We start from the raw sequence: 26,059 nt of genomic DNA, 5'->3' as shown, positions 1-26,059 counted from the left end.
TACATATATTTAATAATACTATAGTTAATGATACTATACTGCACACTTAAAAATTGTTAATCTTATGGATTTTTTTAACCACCACCACCACAACAAATTTTAATGACCTAAGAGATGGCAGATTTGAAAATACAAATATTTTTTATACACCAAATAGCACAACAAGATTTAATAAGCAATGCCCATATATCAGACCATAAAAACAACAATTAATTCCCCAAAGCAGAAATTCTAAAGGCCACATATTTCCAACCACAATACAATCAAAACAAAAACTATTACCACATATTTAAACAAACAAAATAATAAATAAGCAAAACCAATAACTTTGAACTTTTAAAAAACACTCTCCTATACTAAGTTACAAAGGGTACCAAATCCTTAATTATAACTAGATTTTAAATAGTGTAACTAAGAAATAACATGACTAAGAATACTAATAAAAATTGTGAGAGGTAGCCAAAATTCCAATCAATTCATACCATTTAATGAATTATTAAATCAAGTATAAAATAAGTAATTTGATAAAGTGATTAATCTGATAATTGATAAAATAAATTGAAAATAAAATGATGATGATGATGTTTGAGTACTTGCCATGAGTCAGGTACTGAGCCAGATGCCTATAAAATTATCTTTGTTGAACCCTCACATTATTCCTGAGAGATGGGTATTATTAGTTGTATTTTATAAAGAAATTAAGATTTTGAGACATTAAGTAATTTGCCCAAGATCACACAGCTAGTAAATGACAAAATCAAGATTTATTCCAGGTTTATCTCACCCAAAGTCTTTGCCTTTAATCACTGCTATTACAGGATTAGAAAACACCAAAGAGTCTAAATGATAAATACAAACAAAAGCTGGCTCTTTGGAAAAACAAGACAAAGAACTGGTAAACATAATATAGAAAACAGATACTAAAAAGAAAAAAAAAAAGCTTTAGGGAATTCCCTGGCAGTCCAGTGGTTAGGACTCGGGCTTTCACTGAGGACCCGGGTTCAATCCCTGCTTGGGGAACTAAGATCCTGCAAGCAGAGAGGCGCGGCCGAAAAGAAAAAAAATTTTTCTTTTTAAGTTTTAAATAAGAAGAAAGAGGATATATCAGATACATTATAATTCTAAAATAATTATTCTTTATGTTAATAAATTTGTAAATATTGATGAACTGGATTATTTCATAATAAAATATAAATTATTGATTGTACTGAGAAGAAGTAGATCATCTGAACAGACAAAGCTGTAGGAAAAATGGAAAATTATCAAAGGCACAATGGTTAGAATGATATACAAACAGTAAATTTTTTTGTTCCAAACAAGAATAATCTTTAAAACTCAGGTATAGAACCAGAATGAACAAACATCAAATTTTATCAAGAAACAAAGAAAGACTTTAAAAAATGTTCCTGAATAGGAAAATTCAATTTTATAAAGATGTTAAAAAATTCTTCTAAAATTAATTTGAGGATATAACTCAATCTTCATGGGGATAATTTTCAAAATTCGGCAAAATATTTCTAAAGTTTAACAAATAAAAACAGGGGACTGACCAACACATTTTTGGAAGATTAAAAATAAAAATGAGGGCCTACCTGGTGGTGCAGTGGTTGAGAGTCCGCCTGCCAATGCAGGGGGACACGGGTTCGTGCTCCGGTCCGGGAAGATCCCACATGCCGCGGAGCGGCTAGGCCCGCGAGCCATGGCCGCTGAGCCTGTGCATCAGGAGCCTGCGCTCTGCAACGGGAGAAGCCACAGCAGTGAGAGGCCTGCGTACCGCAAAAATAAATAAATAAATAAATAAAATAAAATTACAATTAAAAAAATAAAAATGAGTAATGAAGTGATTAAAATGTCCTACAAAGTTTTAGCAAGTAAACTGTAAAAAACTGCTGCAAAAATCAGTGGGTAGATCAATGGAATGGAATAAATAGGCTAGAAACACGCATGATATATAAAGAAATTAGCATGTGATAAAGGTGTCAACACAGTGTGGAAAGAATTATGCAGTCAATGCAGCAGAGTAACTACACAGGACAGAGGCTGGACAGGAATTAGATCCTTCCCTTACATAACACACAGGCACAGGCACAGTTTAAAGATGTAAATATAAAATTCAAGAAATTAAATTATTTCAAAACCTTTGAAAGTAGATGAATACATAATGCAAGGATCAGGGGAAGGTTTTCCAGGCCTAAATGTAATGGAAAATATCAAAAAGGCAAAAAGTCAATAGGCTTGACTACATTAAAAAAATTAAATTTCTCTATTTCAAAAAGAAATATAAATAAGATTTAAAAGCAAGCAAACTGGTAAAATAATTTTTTTATGTGACAGATAATACGTTGATATACTTTGTGTATAAGAAGCTCATACAGTGGATAAAGCTCCATGTAGTGGATTTCTGTAGTTTAAGTGCCCTCCCATTTGGAGGAAATTCCCCTATGGACAGGCTGCCATCCTTGCCCACTGGCCAATGGTGGGAGGCCATGAGATCTCAACACAGCCAATCATACGCTGAGCCTTTCCCTTTTTGAAGGTAAGGGAGAAACGCATAGAATCTACTAAAGATTATTCACAGATGCTGTGGCAGAATTCAGGGGCCAAAGGATTCATTGTCAAGCAATCATGGTGACAGTGGTCATGGCGCCAACCATTGTCCAGCAGTTATAGTGGTAGCTATGATGTCTTAACTGTTCCTGTGGCAGGATGTCAGCTGTGCCTTGTCTCTCTTGGCTCCTGCCCAAGCCTGGTTCTCAGCCTTCCCGTCAATTCCGTGAGCTACCCAACACCCTTAGCAACCAATTATTATTCTTAAGTTAACTGGCATCTTCTTAAGTTAACTGACAGTTCCTGCCACTTGCAACCAAGAATTCTGACTAGCACCCCTCTGTAAATAAATGGTCAAAGGACATAAAATGGAAACTCTCAGAAAAAGAAATACAAATTGTTAATAATTTTTTTAAAGTATCTGATCTCACTATATCAGATAAACTATATTTCTAGAAAATCAAAGCAATTGTGTGGGGTTAAAATTAGCATGTTTCTTTACTAATGATAATACTTTGAATTAGTAAAGACATAGAGAAATGGTAGATGCACAAATTTATACAACCTTTGCAGAAAGCAATTTGAGTATATATACCAAAACCTTCAAGATGTCCATAACTGTGATCCAGTGGGTAAGACTCCAAGCTCCCAGTGCAGGGGGCCCGGGGTTCGATATCTGGTTGGGGAACTAGATCCTTCATGCATGCCACAACTAAGAAGCCTGTATGCTGCAACTAAAGATTCCGCATGCCATAACAAAGATCCTGTGTGCCGCAACTAAGACCCGGTGCAGCCAAAATAAATAAATAAATATTTTTTTTAAAAAGGATGTCCATAACTTTTTGACACATCAATTCTTATTCTAGGAATTTATCCTAATAAATATTCATGCAAAGATTTATGTATAAGAATATTCATTTTAGCTTTTTTTAAAGTTAAAAAGTATAAGCAAAAGTTTGTTCAACAATATGAAAATGGTTAAGGATGTACAGTAGAAGCATTCTCAATGCACATCAACTTAACCAACTTGCCTGATTCGTCAATAGTTTATTGACTCTTGTCACTTATTAGGACTCCGTGAAACACACTGAGCATTCCTCATTGAGACAACCGTGCACTACTCGTCCCCCAATTAGGTGGACACTTACCAAGAGTGGGATGTGTTTGTGCCTAGGCGTTTGTACAAACTTGGTACTTGCTGTTGTCATTATGAATGCAAAAAGAAAGACAATAGCTGTTCCTATGAAAGTTGAGTTGAGTGCTTTGCAATATTTAGCTAAAAGCAAATTGCTAAAAAGAAAAGAAAAAAGGAAGGAAGGAAGGAAAGGAAAAGAAGTTACTGTTACTAGGCAACAGCAATCATTGGAGAAAATCAATAAAGTCTAGAGCAGTGATTCTCAAGATTTTCGGTCCATTTACCCTCCTAAAAAATGATTGAGAACCTTAAATAGCCTCTTTTTATGTGGGAAATACCTACTGATATTTACCATATTAAAAATTAAGCTGAGAGGAACTTCCCTGGTAGTCCAGTGGTTAAGACTCCATGCTCCCAATGCAGGGGGCCTGGGTTCGATCCCTGGTCAGGGAACTAGACCCCACATGCTGCAACTAAAAGACCCCACAGGCCACAACTAAAAAGATCCTGCATGCCACAACAAAGATCTTGCACACTGCAATGAAGATCCCAGGTGCCACAAATAAGACCCAGTGCAGCAAAATAAACAAATATTTTTTAAAAATTAAGCTGAGAATTTATAAATTATTAACTTTGAATTCATTCTTAAGATAACAATAATAAATTCATTATATATTAAATAACATATTTTTATAACAAGTAAATACATTTCCAAAGATATTTAGAGTGATGAAATTGTTATAAATCTCTAATGCCTGGCTTAATTGAAGGCAGCTGGATATTCATATTGCTTCACTGTTCAATCTATTGTGGTATATCAAGTCATGTAGCCTCTAGAAAACCTTGCTGCATACTCATGAACAGATGAGTGTGAGAGAGGCAATAACACCTTAATATTATTATGAATATAATTCTAGCTTCACAGACATCCTTATAGAGTCTTGGAAATCTCTAGGAGCCCATGGACCACACATTGAGAATTGCTGATTTAACAGGGGTCTGTGCTCAGACCACTTATAATTGTCTCTAAGTTCTTGACCCACTTCAAAACAAGACAAACAAAAAAACCTAGAAATTAGAGGTGCAATCTTGGTATTGTTTGTGCAAGAAAGCTAGCACAGATTGCCCATCATAATTAATGCCCACATTTTGAAATGAATGTATGTTTATATGTATGCTTTAAGTATTTTTTTTAATGTTTAAGAAATGTGTTGAAAAAAAGAGAGCAGGTCCAAATAAACAAAATGAGAAATGAAAAAGAAGGTTACAACTGATACCACAGAAATACAAAAGAGATTACTATGAACAATTATATGCCAATAAAATAGACAACCTAGAAGAAATAGACAAATTACTAGAAATGTACAATCTCTCCAGAATGAATCAGGAAAAAAATAGAAAATATGAACAGTCCAATTACCAGGAATGAAATTGAATCAGTAACTTAAAAAAAAAAATCTCCCAAAACAAAAAAATGCAGGACCAGACAGTTTCACAGATGAATTCTATCAAACATTTTTAAAAAGAGGTAACCCCTATCATTCTCAAACAATTCCAAAAATTTGCAGGGGAAGGGACACTTTTGAACTCATGCTCTGAAGCCTGCATCACTCTCATACCAAAACCAAAGACATCACAAAAAAGAAAATCACAGGCCAGTATCACTGATGAACATAGATGCAAAAATCCTCAACAAAATATTAGCAAACCAAATTCAACAATACATTAAGAGAATCATACACCATGATCAAGTAGAATTTATCCCAGGGATACAAGGATGATTTAATATCTGCAAATCAATCAATGTGATACGCCACACTAAACTGAAGAATAAAAATCATACAATCATCTCAATAGATACAGAAAAAAGCTTTTGACAAAATTCAACTCCATTTATGATAAAAACTCTTAAAATGTGGTTATAGAGGGAAAGTACCTCAACATAATAAAGGTCGTATATGACAAACCCAGAGCCAACATCATACACAATGGTGAAAAGCTGAAAGCATTTCCTCTAAGATCAGGAACAAGACAGGGATGCCCACTCTTGCCACTTTTATTCAACACAGTATTGGAAGTCTTATCCATAGCAATCAGACAAGAAAAAGAAATAAAAGGAATCCAAATTGAAAAGAAGTAAAACTGTCACTGTTTGCAGATAACATAATACTATATATAGAAAGCCCTAAAAATGCCACCAAAAAAACTATTAAAACTCACCAGTGATTCAGTAAAGCTGCAGGATACAAAACTAATATATAGAAATCTGTTGTGTTTCTATACTCTAACAATGAACTAGCAGAAAGAAATCAAGAAAACAATCCCATTTACAATTGCATCAAAAAGAATAAAATACCTAGGAATAAATCTAAGGAAGTAAAATACCTTCACTTGGAAAACTGTAAGACATTGATGAAAGAAATTGAAGACAATACAAACAAATGGTAAGATATACCATGCTCATGGGTTGGAAGAATTAATATTGTTAAAATGATCATATTACCCAAGGCAAGCTACAGATTCAATGCAATCCCTATCAAAGTACCAATGGCATTTTTCATAGAACTAGAGCAAAGAATTCCAAAATTTGTTTGGAAACACAAAGGGTCCTGAATAGCCAAAACAACCTTGAGAAAGAAGAACAAAGCTGGAGGCATTGTGCTCCTTGATTTCAAACTATATTGCAAAACTACAGTAATCAAAACAGTATGGTACTAGCACAAAAACAGATCAATGGAACAGAATAGATTCACTCAGAAATGAATCCACACTTACAAGGTCAATTAATCTATGACAAAGGAGGCAAGAATATACAATGGGGAAATGACAGCCTTTCCAATAAATGGTGTTGGGAAAACTGGACAGCTACACACAAAAGAATACCTTCTCATACTATACACAAAAATAAACTCAAAATGGATTAAAGACTTAAATATAAGACCTGAAACCATAAAGCTCCTAGAAGAAACCAGAGGCAGTACACTCTTTGACATCAGTCTTAGCAATATTTTTTTGGATCTGTCTCCTCAGGCAAGGGAAACAGAAACAAAAACAAACAAATGGGACAACATCAAACTAAAAAGCTTTTCCACAGTGATGGAAACTATCAACAAATAAAAAGACTACCTCAGCCCACTGAATAGGAGAAAATATTAGCAAACAATGTATCTGATAAGGGGTTAATATCCAAAATATACAAAGAACTCATACAACTCAACATCAAAGAAAAAACCCAATTAAAAAATGGGCAGAGGATCTGAATAGACATTTTTCCAATAGACATTTTTCCAGACATACAGATGGCCAACAGACACATGAAAAGATGCTCAACATCACTAATCATCAGGGAAATGCAAATGAAAACCACAATGGCATACCATCTCACACCTGTCAGAATGAATAATATCAAAAAGACAACAAATACAAGTGTTGTTGAGTATGTGGAGAAAAGGGAACCCTGTGCACTGTTGGTGGGACTGTAAATTGGTACAGCCATTATGGAAAACAATATGGAAGTTCCTCAACAAATTAAAAATAGAAATACCATACCAGCAATTCCACACCTGGGTATTTATCTGAAGGAAGCGAAAACACTAATTCTAGAAGATATATGCACCCCTATGTTCACTGCAGCATTATTTACAATAGCCAAGATATGGAAGCAACCTAAGTGTCCACAGATAGATGAATAAAGCAGATGTGGTGTGTGTGTATATACAGGAATATTACTCAGCCATTAAAAAGAATGAAATCTTGCCATTTGTGACAACATGGATGAATCTAGAGGCTATTATGCTAAGTGAAATAAGTCAGAGAGAAAAGGACAAATAATATATGATGTCATATGTGGAATATAAAAAACAAAACAAACAAACAAAACAAAATAAAAACAGACTCACTGATACAGAGAACAAACAGGTGGTTGCCAGAGGAGAGGGGGTTGGAGGAATGAGAGAAATAGTTGAAAGAGATTAAGAGGTACCAACTTCCAGTTACAAAATAAGTGAGTCGTGGATTTGAGATGTACAGTGTGGGAAATATAGTCAATAATAATACAATAATTACACAATAATGACACAATATCTTTGTATGGTGACAGCTAGTATCTAACTTATTGTGGTGATTATTTTGAAATGTATAGATATCAAATCACTCTGTTGTGCACCAGGCACTAACATAATGTTATAGGTCAATTATACTTCAAATAAAAACAAACAAACTCATAGAAAAAGAGATCAGATTTGTGGTTACCAGAGGCAGCGTTGGGGGAGGAGGGGCAGTTGGATGAAGGTGTCATCAGATAAATAAGTACTAGGGATGTGATGTACAAGATGAAACATATAGTTAACACTGCTGTATGTTATATATGAAAGTTGTTAAGAGAGTTAATCCTAAGAGTTCTCATCACAGGAAGAAATATTCTTTTTCTTTTATTTTGTATCTATATGAAATGATGCATGTTCACTAAACTTATCACGGCAATCATTTCATGATGTATGTAAGTCAAATTATTATGCTGTACACCTTAAACTCTTACAGAGTTGTATGTCAATTATATCTCAATAAAATGGAAGGAAAATAAATAAATAATAAAGTGGGTTGGGGGGAAGAAGTGTATGCATTTTAAGAATAATTCCACATCATTTATTTTATTGCTCCCCACTAGCTATTGCACTTTGGGCCACAGTTACTTAAGCACTCATTATTTCACATAGGAGTCTGAAAGCTATGTGGTTGCAAGGTTTGTTAATCCAGTAACTAAAACACAGCAGGGCTCTGAGTTGGCATCCCTGAGGTGGTCTTGACTTTTCCCAATGTTCACAAGATGGCAATCATAGCTCTGGGGAGCCAATGGCAGGAAGGGCTCAGGTTGGAGATGGGGAGGTTTTCGCCTCAAGCTTCTCTCTCCTTAGCAGGAGGAAGATCTTTAACGAAAGCCCTTAACAGACTTCCCCTTATATCTCTCTGGCAGAACTGGATCACATGATAACCCCCAAACTACTTGCTGGCAAAGAAGAATGAGACCGTCATGACTGGCTTAGAACAATCATAGGTATCTCAGTCTTGGGGCTTAAATGGATCCAAGTTTATCCTCCCAGCCTAGAGAATGTTCACCTTCTCAGAACTACTCTTTTCCACACATCTGAACAAAATCAGAGTCATTTTAGCTAAGATAAAGAGGGAAAGTACTGAGGATGACAACAGTGTCTGCCTCACTTGCTTTAAACCAAATCTTTCAATTACTAACCATTTTTCAATTACTAACCATTTTTCAATTACTAACCAACTACTGGCCTGAGTACACAGCTTAAAAGGGTACATCTATTAAACTTATTTTTAAAAGCAGAATACCATATTGTTTTTATGACATAAAACCAATTTATATATACATATGCATAGATGTATAGATGTATATACATACGTATACTTTTAAAAAACTGAAGATACAAAAATGTTTTCTTTGGGTTTATGAGTTGGTTTTAATTTTCTTCCCTGTAGCTTTTTATATCTTCTGATTTTCTCAATGAACACATCTCTTTAATAAACTGAAAAAATAAGCATTATTTTTAATGATTTTGTGAAATTAACTAATATATTCATGCTTTTCATTTGTATAGCAGTTTTAAACACATTAGTTTCTTCACCTGTAAAATCAGGATAAGAATAATACTTCCTAAGAAAAATGCAATCATACATGTAAAATGCCAGCAATAGTGGCTGGTAGATAATGAGAGCTCATAAATGCATGCTATTAGTATTATTTCACATTACTCTGTGACATAGGTAGGACAGGACTTACTATCTTCATTTTATAGATTAGGCAACTGAGGCTAAGAGAAGTACAGTGTTTTGCTCAAGATCACACCACTAGCTATGATCAGTGTTCCTTTCAATTACACCATCACTGTCCGTCGTCCATGGTACAGACGATAGACAAGAAAATTCTATTCCTAACACCTGAGAATTTTTGTAATGATAGGATTTTTTTAAAAAACATATTATACTAGATTTCTTTTTTGTTGCTGTTGAGCTATAATTCACATACCATAAACCTCACCCTTTTTTAAAGTGTACAATTCAGTGATTTTTACTATATTCACAAGGTTGTATAACTATCACCACTATCTAATTCCAGAACATTGTCAATACCACCACTACCCACCCTGGCAAAAACTCATATCCATTAGCAATCACTCCCCATTCCCTCCTCCCACAAGCTCCTAGAAATCACTTATCTCTCTTCTGTTTCTATGTTTTTATTTGCCTATTCTGAACATTTCCTATATATAGAACCATGCAATAACGTGGCCTTCTGTGTCTGGCTTCCTTTAGTTAGCACAATGTTTTTAAGATTCATTCATGTTGTAGCATATGTCAGCACTTCACTCCTTTTTATGGCTAAATAATATTGCATTGTATGGATATACCACATTTTAAAAATTCATTTATCACATACTAGACTTCTGGACACAGCAATTTGACAGTTTAACCAACTGAAACAAATAGCCAGTAAATCAGAAAATTCAGTAAACCAGGAAAATGACTGAATAAAATGACCAGTAACCAAAAAACAAATCAGTGAAATTCAGCTCATCTAGTCTATCCAAGACTTTTTGACTTTATTTGCATCACTGCCATGAAAACTAATTCCTTGCTTTCTGTAAATAATAAAACACCATCAGACAGACCTCTTTAAAAAATTAGAAATCTATTTTTTCACCTTTTCTTGGAATCATTTCTTGTTTTCTATTTATTTACTAGACACCAAGAATATTCCAATTCTTTCCAGAATCATTTGTCCTTCAACTCATCTGCAAGCCTTTTAGTCTAGATTTCCTCAACCATAAACTACAAAGTACATGCATCTCTGATACTCAGATAGGTGTCCATGGGAAGCCTAGTTTTCGCTTCCCTGAGGCTCTGGGACCTGCGCTTGTTTTTTCCATACACAGATGTTTAAACAGACGGCCTGTGTGGTCCTATGCAGCTCCAGGAGTCTAGGATTCTGGTTTTTGGTTTGTGTGTGTAGCTGCCACCACTACTCCACCACTCCACCCCACTCCAGCTTCACCTCCTACCACCACCCCATTCCATTCAAGTCGGAATTTAAATAGGACTAAACTTCCTGTGGCTCTGGTGGCAGGAGGAAACAGAACAAGGTGACAGTGGCATCATATTACAAAAACCTCAGAGGCTTATATAGCACTCTACAGTTTACAAAGCAATTCTCCTTGCAATTTCTCATAAAGGTCCCCATGACAGCCTCTTGAACAAGTCAGGCATTTTATCGAGACAGCAGTGGACCCTGAGGCTCCTGTCTCCCAGTCTGTGTTCATCACATTGTCTCACTACACCACTCTATCTCCGATGGCACTGGGACAGTGAGGAATGAGCAGCTGAGGGCAAGTATTGATGGCTTGTAGGTGCTTACAGTGGTCACAGGATGACTGTTCACTGACATGCCTGTGCTGAGTAGGAATAAAGGAAAGGGTGAAGACAAGAGTAAAGGGACAGTCAAAGGAACAACTGAAAAAATATCTGAGTGCACTCAAGGCCAATAACCCTGAACCCCATTACCATTTATGGAAAGCTTTTGAGGAATAAGCGTTTCCAAACAGACTGTGGAGGGTCACTTAAACTTGGCACTACCAATCCAGTCCCAGACCTTCCCACTAGAACATGGCTTGGTGACGTGATGGTCTTCACTCTGAGCTTCTACGAGTGGATAGGTTGCTACTAGGGACCTGGAGGCAGGGAAGACACACCACCACGAGTAAGCCACACATAGCATAAGCAACTGCCTTGCTTGGCCTTTCAATCCATTTCAGCACCCAACAGGCCCCCAAAATTTTCAACAGATTCCAAGACCTACATTTTGCTCCCACTTTTATTAATACCATTCCCTTATATACTTCGCCTACGTACACACTAGGTATTTTACATATAATATTTCATTGTATCACACCTGTGAGTTAGGCATTATTATCTCCATTTTACAGAAAGGCAAACTGGGCTCATAAATATGAATAACTTGCACAAGCCACTTGGAGATAGAGCTGTCATTTAAATTCAGATCTCTGTTGTTCCAAATCTATTTTCTTTCTAATAAAATGCAGTACCTCTATTCTAACTCTCTATTAGAATTTCAATTGAAATCTTGCCAGCAGTTAAATCATATAAAATATTTTGAAGAAGTTTATATTAGTATAAATTTGTGGACATTCTAATTTCTAAATATGCTGATAATACATTTATTATAAATTCAATTAATGAGATAATGAAGCTGCCTTGATAAACACAGCTGCAACAGGCATTCTAGCTCTGCCTCTTCATGCGGTATTTTATTTAGATTACATAGAATTGAGGAAATCACGATTCAGCAGGTGCAAGTGTCTTTTAATAATAGTTTTAATAGTCTTAGTAGTGGTTAAGGATCTCAAGTCATGCCTTAATTAAACAGATACGACAGAAAGAACTTATTCTGTCTGCAAAGAAAAAAACTTGTTAACCTGGTTGCAGAAATTGACATTAATTTTCACCAATGTGTTAAAAATTGTTACATGTGACATTTCAGTGTGCATGTTGTACTTATTATAATTTTAGTAATAGTTTAAAGTGTATTTAATATTTCAGAATGGATTCTTCCCAAGTTGATCTATAAATTCAATCAATCCTAATTAAAGTCCCAGTAGTCTCTTTGAAGAAATTGACAAGCAGATCCTAAAATTTGTATGGAGGGCTTCCCTGGTGGCGCAGTGGTTGAGAGTCCGCCTGCCGATGCAGGGGACACGGGTTCGTGCCCCGGTCCGGGAGGATCCCACATGCCGCGGAGCGGCTGGATCCGTGAGCCATGGCCACTGAGCCTGCGCGTCCGGAGCCTGTGCTCCGCAATGGGAGAAGCCACAACAGTGAGAGGCCCACGTACCGCAAAAAAAAAAAAAAAATTGTATGGAAATGCAAGAGACCTAGACTAGCCAAAACAACTCTGAAAAAGAAAAATAAGATTGGAGGATTTATCCTACCTGATTCTAAGACTTACAAAAAAGCTACCATAATTAAGACAGTATTAGAGTAAGGATAGACTTCATAGTTTAGTAGGACAGAATAGAGAGTCCAGAGATAGAACCAAACTTATATTGTCAATTGATTTTTTTGACAAAGATGCCAAGATAATTAAATGGGAAAATCTGCAAAATGGTGCTGGAACAACTGGATATCTGTAGCGGAATAATTTTAGCCTCTACCCTTACCTTACAACACATAGAAAAGTGAACTCAAAATAGATCATAGATTTAAACATAAGAACTAACACTATTTAATTTCTGGAAGAAAATGTAGGAGAAAATGTTCATGACATCCAGTTAGAAGAAGCACAAAAGCACAAATCATAAAATAATTATATTTATTAAATTGACTTTTTCAAAATTAAAAGCTTTTGCTCTTAAAAAAATTAAAAAGACTAAAAGGTATCATTTCCCAGTACAGTATATATAAGTCAAGTCATTATGCTGTATATCTTAAAATTAAAAAGTGCTGTATGTCAATTATATCTCAATAAAACTGGAGCCGGAGTAGGGGGAAGCCAAGCAACAGACTGCGATATACAAAACATATATCTAACAAAAGGCTTGTATCCAGAATATATAAAGAAGCCTTACAACTCAATAAGAAGGAAACAATCCAATAAAAATAGCAAAAAGATTTGAACAGATTTGAACACTTCACAATAGAAGAAATACAAATGCCAATAGGCATATGAAAAGATGTCCAACATCACAAATTATGAGGAAAATGCCAATTAAAAGTACATGAACTATTTATCACACACTTGACAATAAAGTATTGGTGAGGAGGTGGGGCAACTAGAACTCTCATACATTGCATGTGTGAAAGTATAAAATGGTATGGTTTCATATAAGGTTAAACATATATACAATGCATCATATGACCCAGCAATATCACTCCTATTTACCCAAAAGAAATAAAAATGTGTCCACACAAAAATTTTTACATGAATGTTTACAGCAGCTTTATTCATAATAGTCAAAAACTGAGAACAACTTAAATATTGATTAGTGAATGGAAAAACAAATTGTAATATATCCATACCATGGGATACTACTCAACACTAAAAGAAACAAAGTATTAATATGCTCAACAACGTGGACGAATGTCAAAAACATTTATGCTAAGTGAACAAAAGTTAAACACAAAGGACTACATACTATGATTCTATTCATATGAAATTCCAGAAAAGGTAAGCCTATAGTGACAGACAGTAAATCATGAGTTGCCTTGGGGCCAGGAGCTGGGGGGGAGTGGACTGACTGCAAAGGGGCACAAGGCAACTTTTTAGAGTGATGGAAATATTCTATCTTGATCATGGAAATGGTTATACAACCATATACAATTACCTAAATTCATTAAACTGCACACTTACAATTTTATCCTGTGTAAAGTGTACCTCAGTAAAATGATTTTTCTAATTACTAGGGTTTCAGAATCCTTAAAAAAGAAGAAGAAAATGCTCTAGAATTAGAACAGTGTGTACCCTTCTGCAAAATAATACCAAGGAAATATACACAGAAGTTTTACAATATATGAAAAAGGTTGACTTCTTGAGGCTGTCTTCTTTCATTTTTTTGTCCTTCTAATCTCCATCTCAAGAAAAATTAGAAATAAATCAATTACACCTTAAATACTTTTGGCTGACTTTAATATACACAAAATTACTTGAATATTAAATAGGTTCCCAGAGAAAATCTTTGTTACAAGAGACTTTTTCATTGGACCACAGCTGCTTAAGGCATTTGAAGACAGTGAGAAACATTGTTTTGGTTTTTTAGTTTTTTGGATTTGGGGTTTTTTGTTGTTTTGGGGTTTTTGCTTTGTTTGTTTGTTTGGGGCAGTGCTTAACTAGTTCATCATGCTCTCTTACTGCCACAAAGTGCGTTTATGATTCATCAGTCAACACCCTGTGTCAGATAATTAGCCATTAACATGCTTCACCTGTACTGCGATGAAAATGATATCACAACTTGCAAGATATCCCCTTGAAGATGAAACTGAAAGAAATTGTGACCACATGTTGTTTCAAACCTGTATTCATTATACCTCCTGACTGCATGCCATCCAAGAGAGGCCAAACAGATGTATAAAAATCGCTGTTTAAGGGGGGTGGGGGGGCATACTGTAAAATTGTTTATGGCAGGACAGCGGGTTCTTATAGGCAAAGTAAATTACAAATAGATTTCTCAATTACTTTTTAAAGCCTGGTATTTGATTCTTATATAACAGTCAAAAATCAATTTTGCATGGAATTTATGTGAATGCCTCATTATTAATAAAACAGCGGTTGATGGCTGCTACTTCCTCCCCCACAAAAGCAGCACGCAGTGGGGAAGCATTCACGTGCCAGGTTATGCAATCCTTTATCTTTTTATCCTCTGCTTCAGCATCATAAAAAAAAAGAAAGGGAAGAAATGAATTCCAAGCAACTTTTAGGCATAGGCTTCTGGCAGCCTCTCTTTCAAGGGGGTTGAGAGGGGTGCCCTGAGAGTACTTAGTGGCAGTGTTGGAGCAGTCCTCACTCCCCCACTCCCTGCTCATATTGTACCCTGAAGGTCTTTTTTAAAAATAAATATTTAGGGCTTCCCTGGTGGCACAGTGGTTGAGAGTCTGCCTGCCGATGCAGGGGACACGGGTTCATGCCCCAGTCCGGGAAGATCCCACATGCCGCGGAGCGGCTAGGCCCATGAGCCATGGCCACTGAGCCTGTGCGTCTGGAGCCTGTGCTCCACAACGGGAGAGGCCACAACAGTGAGAGGCCCACGTACCGCAAAAAAAAAAAAAGAAAAAGTAAGCAAATAACTCCAGTTGTTGAAAAAGACATTGAACTCCATCTCTCACTCTATCCCTAGCACAGACCATCTCAGTATACTAGAATTCACTGTTGACCACATGAACTTGTTTAAAATGATTAGCCAGTGGTGCTTTTTTTCCAAATCACTTAATGACAATTACTAATTTTTATTTATTTATTTTTGGCTGCATTGGGTCTTCGTTGCTGCATGCAGGCTTTCTCTAGTTGCGGCCCACAGGCTTCTCATTGCAGTGGCTTCTCTTGTTGCAGAGCATGGGCTCCAGGCACGCGGGCTTCAGTAGTTGTGGCATTCGGGCTCAGTAGTTTCCACACGCCGGCCCTAGAGCGTGCAGGCTTCAGTAGTTGTGGCACAAGGGCTCAGATGCTCCTTGGCATGTGGGATCTTCCTGGACCAGGGCTCGAACCCATGGCCCCTGGATTGGCAGGCGGATTCTTAACCACTGCACCACCAGAGAAGTCTCTAATTTTTAAAAGAAAAGAACTTGTTTCTGACTCAAACATTCTAAGCACCTAACAAGCACATTTATCTCCAATTCACAAATGGGAAAACTGAATTCCATTAATGTCCTGGACCTATTTTATATTAGATTCATCAAACTCATGAATACTCCCTTCCCAAAAGAAAAGTGTAGTGTAATGAGTAAACTAGCTTCTCTGGTTGGCCTTTCTTAACCGACGGGGTGACTTTTAGTAAGTTCTGTCATTGCTTTAGGCCTTGTATTTTCACCAGAAAAATAAGAGTGTTTTCAAAAATGATCTGAGGTTTCTTTCAGATCATAAACAACTATAAGACTCAAGGAAGTGAGGAAAAAGTCATTTTGTTTCATTACATGTAAAAAACAAAAAGAAAATTGATGTTTGGCCACCAACATGGGGAAATGCTCATTTTCAGAAGTTAAAGACAATTAAACTGTAGCTACTTGCTATTTCTTCTATTGGGTTCACACTTCAAAGATCCCAGCAGGGAAAAAGGCAGGGATCTCCCTGCCTCTGGCTGCTTGCAGCACGTTTCCACATACTGATTTCTCCTTGCTTTGAATCTCTGCTCATGAATGATCACACCTGGCAACTATGGGTGAGCTGCACTTACCCCCTACACCTACGAGAAAGAAGCTAATTAGAAATGCAGTATGAACACAATCATTAAACCAACCCAAAAAGCTGTGGTGGGATTTAGTTTACAAAGTCTATTTGAGACCAAAGTATACATAAGATGACCCCTTGTAAATACAGAATGCCAGGAGTTTACTGAAGAATAAAAGTCCAGGGTAGATAAGAAAGTTTGTCTTTAAGGACTGGATTTGATATATTATTGAGAAACAAAGTGGCTTAAACATGATCAATATGTTATGGAGTTTTAAAACACAATTAATTACTTTTCCTTTTATTCTTTCTCTAATTTTTCACATGGTCAATCTGACTTAATACTGATGTCTTCACTGAGAATCATACAGCTGATCCAACTGAAATCAGTAAAATCAGTATTCTCTGGGGGGCAAAAAAGAAAGATACTTTTTTTCTAAGTCAAATTCATATTTGGGATTTGCAAATCCCAAATCATGTAAGTGCTGCTAATGAGCTCAAAGAGAAGCTTATTTACAGTTGACTGGTTGATCACATGAATGGCCTCAATCCTTCACCCTTACTTGTATCCATGCCTTTGCCCTGTGAGTTTAAAATTTCTCTCACTAAAAAGGCAAAACTATTTCCTCATACCTTGAATCTGGTCTTGGACATATGACTTGCTTCGGCCAACAGAATGAGATAGAGCTGACAGGTGTGCCAGCTAAGCCTAGACCTCAAGAAACCTTGAGTGTTTTTGCTTGTCGTTTCCTACTTCTGCCATTGCCATGACAAGTACATGCGTGTGTTATCTGGGGGTTTCAGGAGAAGGAAGAGGGTAACGGCGAGCAAAGCCAAGTCATCCTGAACAAGCCCAAACTAGATCTAGCAAGCCCTCAGACACAAAAGAGAGCCCAGCTGAGATCAACTGAACCCTGCAGATGCAGGAGAAAAAAAGTCTACTCTGTTGTATACCCCTGAGATGCTGTGCTTGTTTGTTACACAACAATTTCATGGCAATAGCTAACTAATATCAATACACTGACCTTCCCTAATACTAACTGGTACTGATGATGATGTTGACATTGCCACACCTCAAGATATTTGTGACTGTCTGGTCTTTCCCTACCTTTATTAGCATGAGTGATAGATTGATTCTGAGTCATTATCACTGTATTCTTTTTGGTACATAATCTTTTCATGTTCCCTGAGCATCTTAGGCAAGGAGTTGTCCAATTTCGGTGTGGCCAGAACCACCTGCAGAGCTTCTTAGAAGACTCGGCCCCACCTCCAGAGTTTCTGATTTAATTGGTCTGCAGTCAACCCCAGCCTCAGAATGTGCATTCCTCGCAAGTTCCTAGGCTGCTGCTGCTGCTGCTAGTTCCACGACCACACCGTGAGATCCGCTCCCTCAGGCTATCAAGGGTTAAGCACAAGGTTGCCGGTTCACATACGCATCTGTGTTTTCCCAAGGCACGTTTTCCATCACCTTCTCTGACCAGTAAATGAGTGGGGCCAGAGCCAAGATTCCACAGCCTTCCAGATGAGTTCCCTCTGGAAGAGACCGTGTCTGCAGCAAACAGCAAGCAAAGTTCCCAAGCCTGCTTGGGACTCAGCAAGGACTCAGCATACTGTGCCCCAAACTTATAGTTACGCCAGTGGTTTGGGAAGCTTTCTGGCTTGCATCCAAGAAGGATTTAGGAGGATAAGAGAGAGTTCACACTTCTCAGTGTCCACCTCAAAGCATTTGTTCTTAAATTCCGCATCTTAGAATTCTGGGGTTTTACTGTCAGGGAAAAATCTTAGCCCCATCTATTTAAATGTGTGCAATCAATTTCCCTCTCAAATCTCCACGGCAGGTATTCTCATTTCTTCCCACTTGCTGGGTATGCAGTGATCCCCCACTGTGAAAACAGAACAGCTTTTGCTCGTGGTGCAGTTCAACTCTGCCTGTTTTCTTTTTTACAGCAGTCTTAAGTTAAATTTCAACTCAGACACTTGCCCATGGCTCCTTAGCATCAGCAAGAGTTGGCAGGAATCTGGGTCCTCTGAGTGATATTTATTTGCAGTGTTGCCTCAGAGAATTAAACCAAATTAAAGAGCTTCCCCTTGAAATGTAATGTTTTAAAAACACAATAGGGAAATAGTAAGCAATTATAAAGAACTGGCCAGCCTGCTTTGCCTTTCACTTCCTTTCTTTTAATAACGCATGGTTTTCATTTGCTAACTGCTACATTATTCTAATTTAGTGGTTGTACTTTGAAGAAGGGTAGGGTTGCCCTTGAGGTGTGTGAACACTTGCCCAGGAGCCTGGGGAAAGTCTGGCACTTTTCTGCTCATAGTCTGGCATCCTGGAAATATTTCCAATCTGTTTTATAAAAGTAGTTTGACCCTATTTTGAAAATCTTTTATTTTGCAAAGAATTTTTTCAGAATCTTGGAGCTCAATAATTCACCGATCACTATTTTGCTCATAATTAAAGTTGTAGACTATCTGACATATTAAAACCAAAGTGTTATTTTCAATCAACAGATATTTAGCAAGCATCTACTATATGCAGGCACTGTGCCTGGTGAGATACAGGGGTGAAAATATCCTCTCTTTGCTTTCAAAGTGCTTATAATACTTTTGATGAAACTGACCTCAAAACAAATAATTAGGGCTTCCCTGGTGGCGCAGTGGTTGAGAGTCCACCTGCCGATGCAGGGGACACGGGTTCGTGCCCCGGTCCGGGAAGATCCCACATGCCATGGAGCAGCTGGGCCCATGAGCCATGGCTGCTGAGCCTGCACGTCCAGAGCCTGTGCGTCCGGAGCCTGTGCTCCGCAATGGGAGAGGCCACAACAGTGAAAGGCCCGCGTACCGCAAAAAAAACAAAAAAAACCAAAAACCAAACAAACAAAAAAATTATTCCTTCACTCATTCAACACATATGTGTTGAGCTCCTATTATGTCCTTGGCATAGTGCTTACTGTATAGTAGAGCACACAACGATAATAATGTAGGCTTGATTCCTTCTCAAAGTTTAGTCTTGTGAGGGAATGAGATAGTTACAAAAAGGGGGATAAATTTGTGACTTGGGACAACCATGTGGCAAGAGCATGGGGCAGGAGATCCTATTTTAGTCTGTGAGGTCAGAGAAAGCTTTTGGAAGAAGTAACACTTAAACTGAGACCTGAAAGTACAAAAGAAGATACTGAGAAAGGCAGAGGGAAAAGGAAAATGAAGATGAAACAGATCTGCAAAGGTTGGAGCTAATTTGCCACCTATAAAGAATTTTTTAAAAATCAGTATAATGAAAAAGCATAAAGGAGGAATTCATAAGAGGTGACAGAGATACCCAGACCCCATCTCAAAGCCAAAACATCATCATTCCTTCAGTAGATAAACACCAAGCACCTGCTCTGTGCCCAGCACTGCTCTTCAGGATCCATCCATGAACAAAGCAAAGAGCCCTGCCCTCCAGGAGCTTATATTCTAGTAGGAGAGAAACAGATAATGAAAAAGAAATATAGCAAGTAAATTTCACAGTACAGGAAATTTTTTAAGTGCATTGAGGTGGGGGGGGGTAGAAGTAGTACTAATAGGAGAGGACAGAGAATGTGGGAATTCCCTAAGGAAGAAAAAGGAAGAAGAGGAAAAGAATTTCAGCAAAAGGAAAACCCAGAAATTGCTGCAGAAGCTCCCTTATCTCCTTCTGAATTGGTGCAGCTACCTTGGCACCACATAAATCCAAATGGTAGCATCTGAGCAAGTGGGTCCCACATAGGGAAGGGTAGGTGGAGTTAGTCTGTGAAGATGTCAAGCCAAATGTTTCATACATTGTACATCATATCAACTCTCTTCAATCTTGAGTTGACTTTCTTTTATGCTTGGCAATAGGTCTAACCGCCGGTGGAGTCCTCTCTGTTAAACCAGACCATTATCCTAATGGTGAATTAGGTTACTACAACATTATCTTTTTTGAGTTGTTTGCTGTTATTTTTCAGATATAAAGACCTTTGTTTCTTTTTTGTTAGTTTTTATTATTATGACTAGCACTTATCAGACACTTTACTTCTTATACGACATATCTGCAATTTTAGGTAATTTCCACCAGGTGGACGAGGGTTTCTAGATTTATGGTTAAGCAACAAATAAAATAAATGGGCACCACAGGTTCCCTTGAGCATGAATAAATGGTAAATCTAGAGGGCATGCTTTTCCTCTCAATTTTGACTTTTCCATAAACATTGAACTCTTTATTTAAAAAGCAACTAAGCAAAGCATGAACCTTGTGAGGATGCCTCAAATTTCTACTCAATCTGGTCTTGTTTCTTCTCTAGATATTGATCTCGCGTGGCCTTGGCCTGCAGTGGCTTGAAGCAGGGTTTCGGTTCCCAGCCAGAGATTGAGGTCAGGCCATGGCAGTAAGAGCACTGAATCCTAGCCACTAGACCACCAGGAACCAGTAGCCAGTGACAAGGCCCTGGCCCGTTGGCTTTGCGGAAAAGAATTCCCACAAAGACGGAAAGTAGTGAAACAAGTAAAGTGTTTATTAGGAGGAAAAAAGTATGTGTGGATAGACACACGGGCAGACTCAGAGAGACAGTCATGCCCTCGTGGTAGTTTAAATCACTTATATGGGGCATTTCTTCTGGGTTTCCTTTTTCCAATCATTTTGCTTTGCCTGGTTCTGAGTCTGTATTTGGTATACCTCAGGATCCTCCCATGTGTGCACGTGCATCTCTTAGCCAAGATGGATTCCAGCAAAAAGACCTATGGGTAGGTTGACATCACCTACTATGGGGTGGCGCTCCCTCCCTTTTTGACCTTCAAGGAGCTTTATATTCGGGAAGTTCTCCTTGACTTCGAGAATGAGAAATATGTGGTCTCTATCTTTTATCTGGGCAGGGCTCATCCTCTCCAATTATCCCCCTATTATGGAGTATCTGTCCACAGGGGACAAACTCCAGCTGCTCAGCCTGGGGCCCATCTATCTCCTACATCAATATGAGCAGAAGTAACAAAGCTGGGTCTTTAGTTTTGGGTCTAAATCCTCCTGGCATATACGCACAGTGATGCTTTAGACTCGGCAGCCCAACGGTCCTTTCAAGCAGCTACACTTGCTCAGCCAATCCTGCTTGTCATGCAAGTCTTAACCAAGGAACAGAGATAGATACCTCATTCCTTTTGGATCCTCTGCTCCTTAGCTATTCCCAGCCTCTCCATCTTTATCAGAAGTAGAGAAGCCCTATAGTGCATCTAGATATTATGAAAACTCCTGATTGCATTTTTCCAAATAGCAATTCCTCTGCCTTTAATTCTGAATTTTTCCGTATTTGAGAAATGTTCCAGTTTCCCATTCTCCTTCCTGATCAATAGCTGGCCTCTACTTAAAATCGATTCCTTCTTCAACTAGCTCTAAATCATAGTATCAGATAGAAACTGCCTTCTGTTCAAAGGCTTAGTGTTACAAAAATAATCACAGTACTAAAACGAAACATGTAACTTGATTTTTACTTATGTAAGAAATTTGAATTTTTTTGTAGGTCGGTGCTCCACAAATTTTAAATATTCCATACTTCTCTATGAAAACATTGGAACATATTTATTCCAGGTAGTGAGCCTGATTGCTCCAAAAACAACAGACTCCCTCCACCCCCTACTCCCAACCTAACTTCCCTAGTCATTTTAAAACTGAAGGCATATTGATTTCTGGAGAGGTGTGACCTTCTACTTTTAAACCAGCAATTAGGACAGTGTTCATACAGAAGGTCTGAAGTGCAAATATTTTCTAGACATTCTGGATCTTTGCAACCCTAAGTGTGGTCCTTGACCATTTGCATTATCTAGTTGCTTGTCAGAAATGTAGAAGAGCAGGCTGCATTACAGACCTACTGAATAAGAATCTGCATTTTAACCAGATGCCCGGGTGATTCACATGCACATTAAAGTTTAAGAAGAAATGTAAAGAAGATGATGTTTGGGTTCCAGGATTGTTCTTCCCACACAAGAGAGTAGTGTGGGAGAAAAAATGAAAGGTTTACACCTCTGGCTGTTATTTTCAACATTTGTCTTCAACTCCACTACCATTGTAGTCTTTCACTAAATTGATTCTGACAGTCAGCACATCTGGACACCTGAAAGGTGTAGCAGCTCTCTTGCAGTAGAACCCTCCTCAGCTTCTGCTCCCAGCATGTTGGCTACAGCTCTGTCCACCACAAAGCTCCTTTGTAAGTTTTACATTATCAGTTCCCTCTCCCTCCTTCTGAACCTTGCATTTCTATAGTGTTGAGAGTGCCTGGACATAGGATAAGGTAAAACAAAAAGAAGAAAGACTCCTACGTCTTCTTACCATCCCCCTTGACTCCAAAGATTACTGCTACCCAATAGAACTTTCTGGGATGATGGGTATCTTCTATAGCTGCACTGCTCAGTCTGAGGGCCACTTGCCGCATGTGACTACTGAGCAATTGAAATGTAACTAGTGTTGGGAATTCCCTGGTGGTCCAGTGCTTAGGACTCAGCGCTTTCACTGCCGTGGCCCGGGTTCAATCCCTGGTCAGTGAAATAAGATCCCGCAAGCTGTGTGATTCGGCAAAACAGAACAAAAAACCCAGAAATGTAATTAGTGTGGCTGAAAAAATGATTTTTAAAAATTCACTGGCTATTTAAATTTAAATCTTAAGTAATTAAAAGCAAAAAATTTTTCAATTTGTTTCTTCAGTCTCACTAGCGACATTTCAAGTACTTAGTAGCCACATGTGTGGCCACTGCTTACGTTACTGGACAGTGCAAGTCTAGACCATTTTCCTGGGCTTTCTTGGCTCCCTACCTTTTGCTGCTGCCTGGGTGGTAACCGCATCATCATTTAATGTCCAATCACAACAGCTGTAGTTACTACAAGTGCACGTGTGTGTGGAGGGGGGCAGAAATCCTTATATCAGGATATGACTGATGTTTTTATAGTTACCATATATTTCCATCCCTAGTATAGAAAACACCTTGGAAACTAAAGCTCAAAAGGAGTTGGTTTGTTTGTTGGTTGGTTTTAATAATCACAGAGCACTCTAAAAATGCCCTAAGAAAATGACCACCTTGTAATAACCTCAATATGGCTGTAAACTACTTTGAGAGCTTTCTTCTTTCAGAGACTCCAGAGGTATAGAAAGGAACCAGCATCATCAGCAAGCTTTATCATCAAACATCTGAATGTGTTAGAAGGAGAAATCAAATATTCTGATTGGCTAATAAGAAGTATGAGCAGGGACTAATGGAAATAACTCTGTGCTCAGAATTTATGAGGATTCATTGTCATTTAATTAACAATATAAATATTAAAAAAACATTTTATAATAAAATGTTGTAATAAGACAACCTAGCACATGAATTATGGGGTACTAATTCCCACCCAGTTTTGTTGAAACTGGACATGAATGAATACATTAAAATGCATACTATGTCATGTCTTAGTGCATAAAAAATAAAGTGGCAAAAAAATGTTCCAAAATTTGAAATCTTACCCCTTAGAAAATAAGCAAAGAAATTCAATGAAAATGTAATTTATAAGGTTTTAGCTTTTATTCATTTTTCCACTGGTAATTACATTACCCACACAAGAGACGGTTATTGAAGAGGTTCAAAAAAATTAAACTGTTTTTTTTTTTTTACTCTAGATTTGTAAGTTTTCACTCCTCTGCAGAGAGGCTATGTTTTTTCCTCCTAAATCACCTCATAATTTAAGAATGCAATAATAAAAAAGAAATTAGCAGTCAGCAGAACACAAGGATCATAATTTTCTGAACAGCAACCCCGAATCATATCCACTTATTTATAGTTATAAATTTTATTTATAATTATAAATGTAATTTATAATTATAACTTAACATTTATGTATATTTATAATGTACCCAGCACTGTGCAATGTGTTTTGCATATGTTGCCTCAGTGAATATTTACAATAACCTATGAGGTTATCATTATACCATTAACTCATTTTACAGGTGAGAACACCGAGACTTAGACGGGGTGAGTGAGCTACCTAAAAAAGCTAATAACTTGTAGAGACAGGATTCAAACCCAGGCACTCTAATTCCAAACTAGCTCTCCAACCACACCCTACCTGTAAGGTAGTCAGTGAAATTAACCCCACTGACACATAAGGAAGACTAAAGCAGACCTATCATAAGCTCACCAGGCAGCAGCTTGGTGAGCTTGGAGTAACAAGGCAACTCTTGGAGTCCAGTAAGTCCCTCAGAGTTGAGGAAAGGCTTGGAGGGTAGGCTTAAGGAATAAGCAGGAGAGATCCCTTTGGGAAACATGATCAGAAAAGTGCTTCTGGGAATTTCTTAAATAAAAAAAAATATGGAAACAGGATTCTATGACTGCCAAGTGTTTAGATTTTCAAAGGTTCCAGCTTGAATTTAAGGATCTGGTTATATTGGGGAACGTTCAGAGATTTGGCGGAAGGGGTGGAACCTCCTGGAAAAAGATGCATCCCAACAGTGAGACACATCAGTGCAAGCACAATACTCAGTATCAGAGAGGAGAAGGGGGTGGCCACCTGATTTCTCAAGGATTCCAGTAGGAGCTCCAGGGCCAGGGCTCAGATCTGGAGCAAATGGGCGGGCAGAGTGTATGAGGTGGCAACAGCAGCTCTGGGAGCTCTCAGCACTGACAGAAGCCCCTGCCACACCGTTGGTGGGTTTGGCCATTATCAGCAACCAGAGGTATTCTCTGTGCGAGCTCAGCCAGGCGAGGAAAACAGAGGTGGTCTCCTGGTAGTCAGGTTTGCAGCACATGTAAGACACCCCTGGGGAGACTCAAAATTGGAGGGGAGCTGGGCAGAGGAGTACTTTCTGTGATTATACTGATGATCTGATTTTCTCTCCAGGTTGTTGTGTGACTCTTCAACTTCTGACAGAGGAGGAAAGGCACACAATGCCACCTGCCAATGGCTTGGAGTGGGAAAGTGATACCAGCCCAAAGACAAAATTAAATGAGGCCTCCAACGTGGGACACGTGATGAAATCCAAATGTGGGCTATGCGAGTGCGGAAGGAGGGAGAACCCCAACATGGGGCATTTCTTAGGACCAGATGCTCATCCAGTTAGAACTGTGTGGCTCTATTAGCTGCTCCTTGTTAAAACCACTCTCTGGAGTAGCCGAACCCTGAATCATTCTGTGGACCTTTCTTGATGATTTCAAGCCACTGAATTCTGACCCTACCAAAACCTTGTCACTTAATTCAGTCTGTCTGAAGAAAACCTGAGGGATATGGGTCAGTTAACCCTCCACTTGTGCCTTAGTTTCTTGCTTGTATTTTGTTACCTGCACGGCCTATACCTGAACATTCACCTAGGTACAAAATAATAAATTCCAGGTGAATGGATGGGGTCCAGGTAGAGAGTTTTGTCTACCACAGCACTACATGCCTTAATGAGGCAAAT

Source organism: Lagenorhynchus albirostris, chromosome 6 (assembly GCF_949774975.1).
Source record: "Lagenorhynchus albirostris chromosome 6, mLagAlb1.1, whole genome shotgun sequence".
In the NCBI taxonomy this organism is placed as follows: domain Eukaryota; kingdom Metazoa; phylum Chordata; class Mammalia; order Artiodactyla; family Delphinidae; genus Lagenorhynchus; species Lagenorhynchus albirostris.
The sequence above is the reverse complement of the archived record's forward strand: the minus strand, read 5'-3'. Positions refer to the sequence as shown.